This window comes from Epinephelus lanceolatus, chromosome 23, assembly GCF_041903045.1.
Source record: "Epinephelus lanceolatus isolate andai-2023 chromosome 23, ASM4190304v1, whole genome shotgun sequence".
In the NCBI taxonomy this organism is placed as follows: Eukaryota; Metazoa; Chordata; class Actinopteri; order Perciformes; family Serranidae; genus Epinephelus; species Epinephelus lanceolatus.
This window is the reverse complement of record NC_135756.1, coordinates 17,690,143-17,702,425: the sequence shown is the minus strand read 5'-3', so window position 1 is coordinate 17,702,425 and position 12,283 is coordinate 17,690,143. Positions and strand designations below refer to the sequence as shown.

The 12,283-nt window shown below is 42.3% G+C and overlaps 1 protein-coding gene and 5 non-coding genes across 14 annotated transcripts in view; all 6 read right to left on the bottom strand.

The window, feature by feature from the left end:
* Positions 1 to 12,283, bottom strand: part of LOC117249617 (ELKS/Rab6-interacting/CAST family member 1-like) — a 216,466-nt gene that overhangs the window by 39,080 nt on the left and 165,103 nt on the right. The window lies entirely within an intron of this gene.
* On the bottom strand, positions 8,658 to 8,730 carry trnak-cuu (transfer RNA lysine (anticodon CUU)). Its single transcript has one exon. It is a non-coding gene; the product is annotated as a tRNA-Lys (tRNA).
* On the bottom strand, positions 9,982 to 10,092 carry trnal-caa (transfer RNA leucine (anticodon CAA)). Its single transcript has 2 exons — positions 10,055 to 10,092; positions 9,982 to 10,027 (listed from the first exon to the last, which is right to left on the bottom strand). It is a non-coding gene; the product is annotated as a tRNA-Leu (tRNA).
* On the bottom strand, positions 11,005 to 11,077 carry trnak-cuu (transfer RNA lysine (anticodon CUU)). The gene has a single exon. It is a non-coding gene; the product is annotated as a tRNA-Lys (tRNA).
* trnal-caa (transfer RNA leucine (anticodon CAA)) lies at positions 11,326 to 11,436 on the bottom strand. Its single transcript has 2 exons — positions 11,399 to 11,436; positions 11,326 to 11,371 (listed from the first exon to the last, which is right to left on the bottom strand). It is a non-coding gene; the product is annotated as a tRNA-Leu (tRNA).
* On the bottom strand, positions 12,188 to 12,260 carry trnak-cuu (transfer RNA lysine (anticodon CUU)). The gene has a single exon. It is a non-coding gene; the product is annotated as a tRNA-Lys (tRNA).

The window sequence follows — 12,283 nt, the reverse complement described above, 5'->3', positions numbered from 1 at the left end:
GATTTCACAAGGGGTGTGGAGGTTGCTTGCTTTCTGCTGGACAGGTAATTCAAGCTTCATGTTTGCAACTACTTTTCCCTCTCGTCTAAGTTCGAGTGACAGCTACGTTTACGTGCTAACGTTATCCTAGCCTTGGCTAACGTTATCCCAGAGCTACAGCTAAATGGTTAGCCTAGCCTACAGCCTAATCTGTTGATTCCTCTCGCGCTGCTGCGAAGGCTGCCACCTTCTCCTCCTCCTCTTCCCTCTGGGTAGCCAGTCTTCCTCCTCTCCCTCTCCCTCTTCCTCATCTACCTGTGTCTTGTGGAAGAACACTCTGGAGACACATATAATCGTACCAACCTATATTTGCCACACTGTGCCGTGACTATCACATAAAACATGTTATTTTAGCATTACTGTGCTAATGCTCGTGTTACCAAAACAATTAGAAATAAAACACTCCTAACATACAGTACAGGCCAAAAGTTTGGACACACCTTCTCATTCAATGCGTTTTCTTTATTTTCATGACTATTTACATTGTAGATTCTCACTGAAGGCATCAAAACTATGAATGAACACATGTGGAGTTATGTACTTAACAAAAAAAGGTGAAATAACTGAAAACATGTTTTATATTCTAGTTTCTTCAAAATAGCCACCCTTTGCTCTGATTACTGCTTTGCACACTCTTGGCATTCTCTCCATGAGCTTCAAGAGGTAGTCACCTGAAATGGTTTCCACTTCACAGGTGTGCCTTATCAGGGTTAATTAGTGGAATTTCTTGCTTTATCAATGGGGTTGGGACCATCAGTTGTGTTGTGCAGAAGTCAGGTTAATACACAGCCGACAGCCCTATTGGACAACTGTTAAAATTCATATTATGGCAAGAACCAAACAGCTAACTAAAGAAAAATGAGTGGCCATCATTACTTTAAGAAATGAAGGTCAGTCAGTCCGAAAAATTGCGAAAACTTCAAATGTGTCCCCAAGTGGAGTCGCAAAAACCATCAAGCGCTACAACGAAACTGGCACACATGAGGACCGACCCAGGAAAGGAAGACCAAGAGTCACCTCTGCTTCTGAGGATAAGTTCATCCGAGTCACCAGCCTCAGAAATCGCAAGTTAACAGCAGCTCAGATCAGAGACCAGATGAATGCCACACAGAGTTCTAGCAGCAGACCCATCTCTAGAACAACTGTTAAGAGGAGACTGCGCGAATCAGGCCTTCATGGTCAAATAGCTGCTAGGAAACCACTGCTAAGGAGAGGCAACAAGCAGAAGAGATTTGTTTGGGCCAAGAAACACAAGGAATGGACATTAGACCAGTGGAAATCTGTGCTTTGGTCTGATGAGTCCAAATTTGAGATCTTTGGTTCCAACCGCCGTGTCTTTGTGAGACGCAGAAAAGGTGAACGGATGGATTCCACATGCCTGGTTCCCACTGTGAAGCATGGAGGAGGAGGTGTGATGGTGTGGGGGTGTTTTGCTGGTGACACTGTTGGGGATTTATTCAAAATTGAAGGCACACTGAACCAGCATGGCTACCACAGCATCCTGCAGCGACATGCCATCCCATCCGGTTTGCGTTTAGTTGGACGATCATTTATTTTTCAACAGGACAATGACCCCAAACACACCTCCAGGCTGTGTAAGGGCTATTTGACCAAGAAGGAGAGTGATGGAGTGCTGTGGCAGATGACCTGGCCTCCACAGTCACCGGACCTGAACCCAATCGAGATGGTTTGGGGTGAGCTGGACCGCAGAGTGAAGGCAAAGGGGCCAACAAGTGCTAAACACCTCTGGGAACTCCTTCAAGACTGTTGGAAAACCATTTCAGGTGACTACCTCTTGAAGCTCATCAAGAGAATGCCAAGAGTGTGCAAAGCAGTAATCAGAGCAAAGGGTGGCTATTTTGAAGAAACTAGAATATAAAACATGTTTTCAGTTATTTCACCTTTTTTTGTTAAGTACATAACTCCACATGTGTTCATTCATAGTTTTGATGCCTTCAGTGAGAATCTACAATGTAAATAGTCATGAAAATAAAGAAAACGCATTGAATGAGAAGGTGTGTCCAAACTTTTGGCCTGTACTGTATATCTCACAGATAACCTATATCTCACTGGTAAGCTATAACATATCATAACATGGTTTAGATTCCTAAATACCTCATTGCTAGATACTCCTGAAAAACTCGAAAAACTCTGCTGTCCGCGCAAGGCTTTTGGTCCTACGAGGCCACTGTCACTTACCCGACGGGAGGGGTGAGTGAGTGAGCGCGAGTGAGCGCTGCAATCTAGAATGTGACCGCTGATGTCACTGTTACTCACCATTTTTACACACTGAGGCTTTAACGGCTTTGATAAAACCGAGAGGGACACAAATCTGATTCCCTCGTTAACCAGGAATTTTGTTTTTACAGTGGCCATGACTAAAATGTGTGTGTCTGTGTGTGTCAGTGTGGGAATGAGGGTCAGATGAGCTAAACAGTTACACATTTTTCGGGGGTACGAGACAAGACCCCCCATGAGACACATACACACACAGATAAGACACACAAACACACACTATTCAGGAAGCTTGTTAGGAGGGCTGTTAGTGTGTGTTGGCAAAGTATATTCAATCTCATCAGTCTGTCCACACCCTGTGCTCCATGCTTATCATCACTCAGCACGCACAATCAAGTGGATCCATTCATTCTCTATCTGTACTCTATCAATCAAAATCTCTCTTTATCATTTGTTGTGTCAGTTATATTATGCATGTGATGTCATCTCTGATTTTGACTTGACTTTTTTGCTTTATGCACTTAATTAAGGCAGAATGTGGAGTCATCTAACCATATACGTTTTCACACCGACTCTCTGTGTAGTGGGAGGTTTTTGGTCAGTTCGAATGATGTCAACTTTTTAAAATAAAATATTTGTTTCTGATTTGTCTGCAGCTGTATATTAAATGTGTGTCTATCAGAACACCTCCAGCATAGTTCAAACACTGCTCTATATGACGTGCAGGGATATTAAACTGCATGTAACCATAGCAACCATAGTGACGCTCCATACCACATCAACCAGGTGTGAAACTGACAACAGACAGACAACGACTATAAAGACTGAGCCTCTTTTCACTTTGGTGACCATTTAGCATAGATGAAACAATCACATATAGCAATGTAAGAAATATATGAATATACTGTTCAAAGAATGGACTATGTCGCTAACTTGATGCAACGAGCAAGCATCAGCGACTTTTTGTTTTCTATTGTAGTGTCCTAACAGGTGTTAACGACGCAGCACGCCATTTTGTCTGACGCCCTTCTCCTATTTTACTCCTGTTGTTACTGAAAGTGGCAACAAGAATGGCTGATTCACAGGGTTGAAATCAGGAGTTGTCTATACAATACCTCATCATTTCACTACAAATACATAAATAAAGTGTCAGCTGGCTGGAGAGAGAGATCCCCAGGGAGCTGAATGCTTTTAACAACCCACTTACTTTTGGCTATATTGTGTGTTATTTTCAGTAAATATCACAATATCAAACATGTTTTCTGTTTAAAAAGTACAAACCTAGGAAGCAAGTAATCACCCATCCTTTCAGTTGTTATATTTCCAGTCTTACTTCTCTGATTTGTTTACATGATGTAATGGAGTTCCATATTTAACAGATTCAGTGTGCATGGGCAGTGTGTAATGTCTGATGCATCCAATGCAGTCAAAGTCAGATGTTCGCTTGCTGTTCTGACACGTTGTTAGACATTGTGTTCAAGTTCTTCACTTCCATCTTATCCACTGATGCTTACATTCTGTATTTACTGCACTATATAGAATGAGTCTGATGCTGTTTCATTGCTTGCATGTTGTATTTACAATGACAGAAGTTCATTCATTAATTCATTAATCAACGGGAGGGGCTGTTGAAGACTTGTGGGAGGAGCTGTTGATGACACTGCATGTGCGACCCACTGGCGGTGGATAAACTGGGAACAGCTGATAGTAGGAAGTAGCAAGCAGCTAGTAGCAAGAGGGAAACGCAAACCTGAAAGACACTGTAAAGATGAGCAACTGGGGAGACAAGGAATTGCGCGCCCTCCTTGTCCTCGCAAACGAAGAGGCCATTAACCGGCAGATGAACGGTGAAGGATGGGCCGACTTACGAGAGAATCGCAGAAGGACTGACCAGCCGCGGCTTCCCTCCCACATCACTGGTTACGTCACCCTCTGAGCTACACCTTTTGTTACTTGCTCACGCCCCCCATTGCCCCGAAAAAGGCACATTTTGTATAAACAAAAGTAGGCAGGCGGCATTTTGCCACACACCCCGATTTTGTTTTGAGACTGCCAATGCTGAAAGAAGACTGATTGGGCTTTCTTGCAAATTTGCACAGTTCCTATCTAAAAAGGGCTATAGAGACAGACAACCATTCACACTCACATTCCCACCTACGGATAATCTAGAGTCACCAGTTAACCTGCATGTCTTTGGACTGTGGGAGGAAGCTGGAGTACCTGGAGAAATCCCACGCTGACACATTCAAACTCCACAGAGTAGGGCCACAGCCAGCCACTGGATTCAAACCTGGAATGCTCCTGCTGTCAGGTGACAGTGCTAATCACTACACCACTGTGCGGCGCATGACTTAAGTGATAAACAAAAACAAACAAACAAACAAAAACCAAACAAACAGAAATGCACAGATCCCAGACATAGGGCGTTACCATGTTTCCTAAACCTAAGAGGCAGCCTCAGCTGTCACAGCAGTGAAAAAACATTGATAATGTCTGAACATCACATATAAACCTCCACATATATATATTCAACATTCATTTTTCAATAACTTTGTGTGTTTGAGCATCCTGGGAAACAAATGAAAGAACTAGATGTGGGTGGTTTTTGTGGAGAAAAAAAAAATCTTATTGCACACTCTCCTCCGGCAGCAACGCTGCAACAATGAAAGCTGACAGCAAATCAAAGTAACTGTCACTTCTGATTCTGAGTCCTTATTTACTGCAAACTCAACACACACACACACACACACACACACACACGAACTAGGAGTTTGTGTTTTTCTAGACCATCTACACTGGTGTGTTCATGAGTAGCTGAACCACCTTCCTGGCTCATAACAACACACAGACACCGTACTGTGTATACAGACTATATTATATACACTGTGTGTGAGTGCACACCCATACAGTGTGTGCAAACACACACTGCAACACAGAAAAACACACTCTAATGCAGGGTCGTTATCAGAGTTGTAAATAGTGCTAGTTACAGTATTTTCCAGTGAGAACCTGCCAGCAGGTTACAGTCCATTACGAAATACATTACTGAACATTTCCCTCCGGAGCCGAGAACGGAAAGAGAAGCAAAGAGAAAATGATGGAGTTAAAGGCTGCAGGGATCCTACACCTTCTGCATTTCAAAACACCTCTGTTGCTGTAGCCTATGTTACGATGCATGACAGCGGCAGTGCAACCAGGACGTTATCGCTCCGAGACGGTTGTGTAATACACCAGTATGTGAACACATCTCTTTAAAATCTGGCTTCAATGCCTTAAAAACACATTCAACATATGTGCAACAGCTGTTCTCTCACACTTTCTAATCCGGACTATTCTGTCAGAAAGTGTAAAAAAAAAAAGACTGTCCACACTTTCCAGACCTGCAGCGGAGCTCTGTGGATCGAATGCAAGACAAATGAGAAACAGACAGAAAGAATGGAAGGAATGGTGGCGATATAAGGAAGACATTTAGGGAGAAATAACACCAGTGTTTTCTTTTCCCTTTACAAGGAATATGTAATGACTAACAGAAACAAATACCTAAAAATATGCCTGAATTCATCCCAGTAATAATAATGTGAAATATGAACAAAACACTGACCTCTGGAAGTCTTTGCAGGACTTTAACTCTTTGAATTTACTGATTTTATTAAGGTGTACAGTACGTATGCGCCGACATGTTTTTATTGTATTACACAACCCGCAGTGGTCAACGTATGCAGTGTGTGTGTGTTTAATGAGTCCACAGTGTTTTCCAATGTCTCACTGTACTGTGAAACAATCCCGGAGGAGGCATAATTTTATACGGCGCTGTGTGTGTCAGAGTGTGTGCGTGTTTGTGCCTCTTTATTAGCCTCCCATGCCTGCCTAGCAGACTCTTACTGTGCTATGAAACAACTCCAAAGAGAGACATTCAGCGAGCCTCACTCACTGGCCACATTTTTAAAAACCTTCTATGGCCACATTATACGATGAAATCAGGATTTTTCTTCCTCCACAGATCCCCCTGAAACACACACACTTATTTGAGACCAGGAACAGCATGTAAAGACAATGTAGGCTGCCAATGTGACACGACTAGTTAACACTTGGTTGGTGGATAATCTTACAAGGAGAAACAACTCCTTTTAAACTGCTACACTACATAGTGAAGAGAGCAAAGGGCCAACAGATCAGACCGCAGTTGTGCAGGGCAGAACAGTCAAGCAATCACTTTGTCCATGGGCGCAGAATTTTTATGCAATTACCTTAATAAAACATTAAATGTTTGGGTCACTTGTTGAGCCAAACAGTTGCTTCTTCTACCTTCTTAAAGGTCTAGTGTGTCGATATAATGGGATCTAGCAGTGACGTTCAAGAACTGAAACTTCTCCTGTGTGCCAAACATGTAGAAGTACGGTGGCTGACGCAAAAACGCAAAAATTTAAATGGCCCCATCTAGAGCTAGTGTTAGATTGCTTCCAGGCCGGTGGTTCCCAGCTGTTAGGTTGTGGTTCAAAAGTGGGTCAAGGTCCATTCTTAATGGACCTAATGGACCATGAATGTGTCAAGTTTGTAAAAAACACACTTTATTTTGAAGTACAGTGCATTTCCAGCACAGAGCTTTCATTTTGAAGTGCCGTTTCCTGCTGTAGAGTGAATAAGAGGCTGACATTTTTTCGGGAGTCCCACGGGTCACGTGATTCCCGTTGGATTCCCACGGGATGGGAATCAGTTTCACTATTTGTCACGTGATTAGGACAGGATGGGGAAAAAAGTCAACGGGAGCAGACGGGACTGGGAATCATAATAACAATAGTCAAGTTTAATATACAAATATACAGTTTCACAATGAATAAATGCTATTTCCTTGTTTTTAATACAAATCTGGTCGATTTGTTGTCTTGTTTTATTCATTTTTATTCTCTCATGTCAGGTGGCTGGCTGCAACCAACCAGCAACCAGCCACCTGACCAGTGCATGACGTATATGGATGTTGATGCACGGTGCAACCAGCCGCCAAAATGGAGTCGGAGGAGTTAGGGAAGGCAGCGTTACAAGTGAAAGTGAAGGAAAATGATCCGTGCATCACCCTGACAAAGCTTTCGGGCAAGTCTGGAGTACTAAAGAATTCTTTAAGACTCGAGAGTGATGGTGTTAAATCTTCATACGCTGCTTGTAAGATGTGTAAAATTCACACGGGAGCGGGATGGGACAGGAGTCATTCTTGTGGGATTGGGACGGGATGGGATTATTTTTGTGGGCTGAGGACTGAAAATCCACTCCTGTGTCACACTCTAGAGTGAATGACTAATGGAAAGCTACTTAAGAGAGACAGCAAGCTAGCTAAATGACCATGAATGACCATGAATATATTAAACTGTGTGTGATAATGACTAAGGAGAAGTCTGGACCCTGTGGCTGGACCAGTTGGGAACCACTGTTCAAGGCTACTGTAGAAACAATTTGGCAAACTCCATGAAGAGCTTATGTAGATATAACTGGCTCATTCTAACGTAATGAAAACACAGCAAGTCCAAAATCATCTATTACCCCCTCCAAAAAACACACTAAAACAAAAAAATATGGATTTATTGATAGTGAATCTAAGTGTTTGCTGTAGCCCTTGTTCATATTGAAAACCACTAATGTTGAATAAAAGGAAAAGAGACTATTTAAAAGAATTCTTCACCAATACAGCATTACACTCCTCTCAGTCTCAGAACTCATTAGCTATTGTCTCATGGCAATAAAGCCTTTGGGGGCCAATATTTCAGGAGAATGCAGATATATTAGAAAAAAGCTAATGAAAAGCTAAATTGTTGTCAGACTACAGCATTTCAGCCAGTGCATTCTGACTCTTTTTCTCTCCACATGGATTGTTTAAGTGTAGGCACCAAACGCAGCTCACATTCAAACGTGACTGGTCACAAGCGTGTACTACAAATGAAAAACAGAGTGCATCTGATACAAAAAATCTTGTACAGTTGCCTATAGATTATGCATCTATATGAAGATATCTGTTCATAGATTTACAGTTCTACAACACTGCCAGACCCACAATGGACAGTTGAAGAAAAGATAAAAACAACGAGAGATATCCTCTTTTTTAATCTATGCAAACGTCTTACTTGTCAATACTTGGAGACTACATTACCTACAATAACAACTTGACCAACAGCAGTTTGGTCGGACATTCAGATGTGTTGTTATCATAGCAGCAGATGCCCTGGGTTTACGTGACAGTGGATACTGCATTGACCGCATGTGTGTCTGTATTCAACCATCACAAATCCAACATAGGGAGGGTGATTTGATGAGGAAACAACTCTCTGGAGTGTCTTTAGGTACAGTGTAGCACACTCATCTCAGCTGTCCTTCAGGTCTAGAGTCCAAAACTCAACCGCCCAACGTGGGGCTCGAACCCACGACCCTGAGATTAAGAGTCTCATGCTCTACCGACTGAGCTAGCCGGGCTATATCTGCCTGCCCTAAGGGTCATATTTCGCAGCTGCCCTCACTCTCATGGGCTGAGAACACTCAGAAGGGTGGTTTCTGTGTCCACTTACTTCACACCCCACTTCCAGTATATGACAATATTCTGTCAAGTAAGTTATCAATAACCAAATAGCCTAATAATCTAACTAACATCAGCAGTAATGCCATGCCAACATTAAATATTTCTGTTACCTTTAGTGATTGACTCTCATACAGATCAGAAGTCAGAGCTTTGCGCCATCATTCATGAAGTCATTTCAAAACTCTGAAAAACCTCATGAACCAAAACACTGACCTTTTACACCTCTTCCCTGTCTTTTCTTACTGATGCATCTAATTCCACTGTAGACCATTAAAAATGCAAAATACCATAAAAATGTCCTCAACGATGCTTTTGTGTGTAAAAGAGTGCTCTCCTGTGTTTCGGCTGTTTCTGAAGCATTTCATTCTTCAACTGTAGTACAGAATTCCCTTACTGAAAGAGACACAATCACTCACTGTTCTGATGTAATGCGCTATGGCGAGTTACCCGCCTTGCTTACACACCATGAAGAAGTGTGTCTGTACTGTACGAGGGTGTGCGTGAAACTGCTCATGAAGACAGGATGGAAAAGAGACTGGCTGGCTTGCCTCTCTCAGCAGGGAGGTGCTACCGCTAATTAATAATCAGGGTCAAACTTAGATCCGCTGGTGAACCTTTTGGGCTTTTAGCATCCCAATGGGAAATCCCACTGGAGGAACTGAGCTGCGCTAAAAGCAGCATGTGCTACTCATATGTGGCGTTGCCTCCACTGTCCTGTCAGTAGATCAAATCCTTTTAATAATGTCAGAACAAACTAGGAGATACTTTCAGCTCATTTCAAAACTTCATAACAAGTTAGATGTGTTAACAACAGATGCCCTGGCTTTATGTGACAGTGGACACTGCATTAACAACATATATACATTAACGTGTCTGTGTTAATCCATGACAAGTCCAACATATCCAAGGGAAGGTGATCTGATGAGTGGACACCTCTCTGTAAGGTCTGTAATAGTCCCAGTACAATGTAACACACTCCTCTCAGCTGTCCTCTGAGCCCAGAGTACCAAACATGAACGCTGAACGTGGGGCTCGAACCCACGACCCTGAGAAAGTCACAGTGTAGCTCAGTTGATTTTGTCCAGTCAGTACGGTACAAGATATCTGTATCACCAAACTAAAGAAATGAAACCTGCAGGTAAAATCTATGTCAGGAGTGGGATTTGAACCCACGCCTCCATTTGGAGACCAGAAGTCCCTTTACTGAGGAAGGAGTCAATCCTTGAGTCTGGCGCCTTAGACCACTCGGCCATCCTGACAACTGAAAAGTCAGTCTGGACAACACACGTTCCATGTAAACATGACTTACAGGTTTACAGAGTTAAGGCACATTTATACTTCTGTTGTGTACAAAAATAGAGACGTCCATTTCAAATATTGTATCCCTCATACTTCTATGCATCCTTTATGTTGGCATAGACACAACCAATAGATGGCGCTAGGGAGCAGAGTCAAAAGTTTCACACAACAGCAACAGAGGCGATGGTGGAGGAGGTTGGAATATTGGATCTTTTATTGGAGGCAGCGTTGTAGATGGCAGTGGTCTGTGCAGCCATATAACGTTACATTCTGACACGTGGATGGTGAATTCTTCCACTATATTATCAATTTATTCTGTTCTGCCATTATTTAAATTTCTTTGTTGCCTCCTACAATCGTATCTCACTTGAAATATGCTACACTGCCTCCATGATTTAAGGTTGTACTGCTCCGTTTCGTCTGTATTTGCAAGCTTTTAGGATTTTTTTTGTCGTTTTCTAAAAAATCTTCAAATGCTTTTATTAATGTGGGACCAAACATAAGAGATACTTTCAGCATTACTTAATTTAAAAACTTTTAATTTGAATTTCTAATTAATTTGTCTGACGAATTTTACAGGAATTGGCGCTATGAAATACTCTACATTAAATTGGTTAAGAACAACTTGAAGCAGTGTTTCTTTTTTTGGCACCACACTCTTCAACAAATACAGATGCTTTGGGTTTGTGTGACAGTGGACACTGCAACGACAACATACTTGAGTGTGTCTGTGTTCATCCATCACAAGTCCAGCATTTCTGAGGGAAAGTGATCTGGTGAATGGACACCTCTCTGTCAAGTCTGTAATATCCCAAGTACAGTGTAACACACTCATCTCAGCTGTTCTCTGAGCCCACTGTACTAAACATGAACGCCCAACGTGGGGCTCGAACCCACGACCCTGAGATTAAGAGTCTCATGCTCTACCGACTGAGCTAGCCGGGCTATGTGCACTAAAAAATTCATCACATTTCAGTGGCGCATTAATTGTTATTGGCTAAGAATGCTCATCCAGTTTGCTTTCTGGGTCGACTCCCCAAAATATTGATGGGAATGTTTTGTTGCTGACATGTCTGCTCCATGAAAGTCACAGTGGAAGCTCACAATGTAGCTCAGTTGATTTTGTCCAGTCAGTATGGTACAAGATATCTGTATTACCAAACTAAAGAAATGAAACCTGCAGGTAAGATCTATGTCAGGAGTGGGATTTGAACCCAAACCTCCATTCGGAGACCAGAAGTCCCTTTACTGAGGAAGGAGTCAACCCTTGAGTCTGGCGCCTTAGACCACTCGGCCATCCTGACAATTCAAAAGTCAGTTTGGACTTCACAAGTTACATGTAAACATGACTTACAGGTTTACAGAGTTAAGGCTCATTTATACTTCTGTTACATATGAAATACGATACGTCCGTTTCAAATATTGTAACCCTCATACTTTTATGCATCCTTTATGTTGGCATAGACACACATCACAGGTCTTAATATTGTACTTTTTATTGGGGGCTACAGACTGCAGTGGTCTGTGCTGTACTGCTCAGGGTCGTCTGTATTTGCAAGTTTTCAGGACACGTGCACAAATACAGACAAGGCTGCGTTAAAAGCAGCATGAGCTACTCATGTGTGGCGTTGCCTCCACTGTCCTGTCAGTAGATCAAATCATCTTCATAATGTCAGACCAAACATAAGAGTAACTTTCAGCATTATGTCATTCTAAAACTTTCAATATGAATTTCTAATTAATTTGTCTGAGGAATTTTACAGGAACAAGTGACAATGTTATTAGGAAAGACATTAAATTGGTTCAGATCAACTTGTAGCAGTGTGTTTTTTTGGCACCACACTCTAAAACAAACACAGATGTCCTGGGTTTATGTGACAGTGGACACTGCAACGAGAACATACTTGAGTGTGTCTGTGTTCATCCATCAGTCCAACATATTTGAGGGAAAGTGACGTGATGAGTGGACACCTCTTTTGTAAAGGCTTATATTCACAGTACAGTTTGTAACGCCCATCTCAGCTGTCCTTTAAGTTCAGAGTTTAAAAAGTCCACCGCCCAACGTGGGGCTCGAACCCACGACCCTGAGATTAAGAGTCTCATGCTCTACCGACTGAGCTAGCCGGGCTATATTTGCCCACCCTAAGGGTT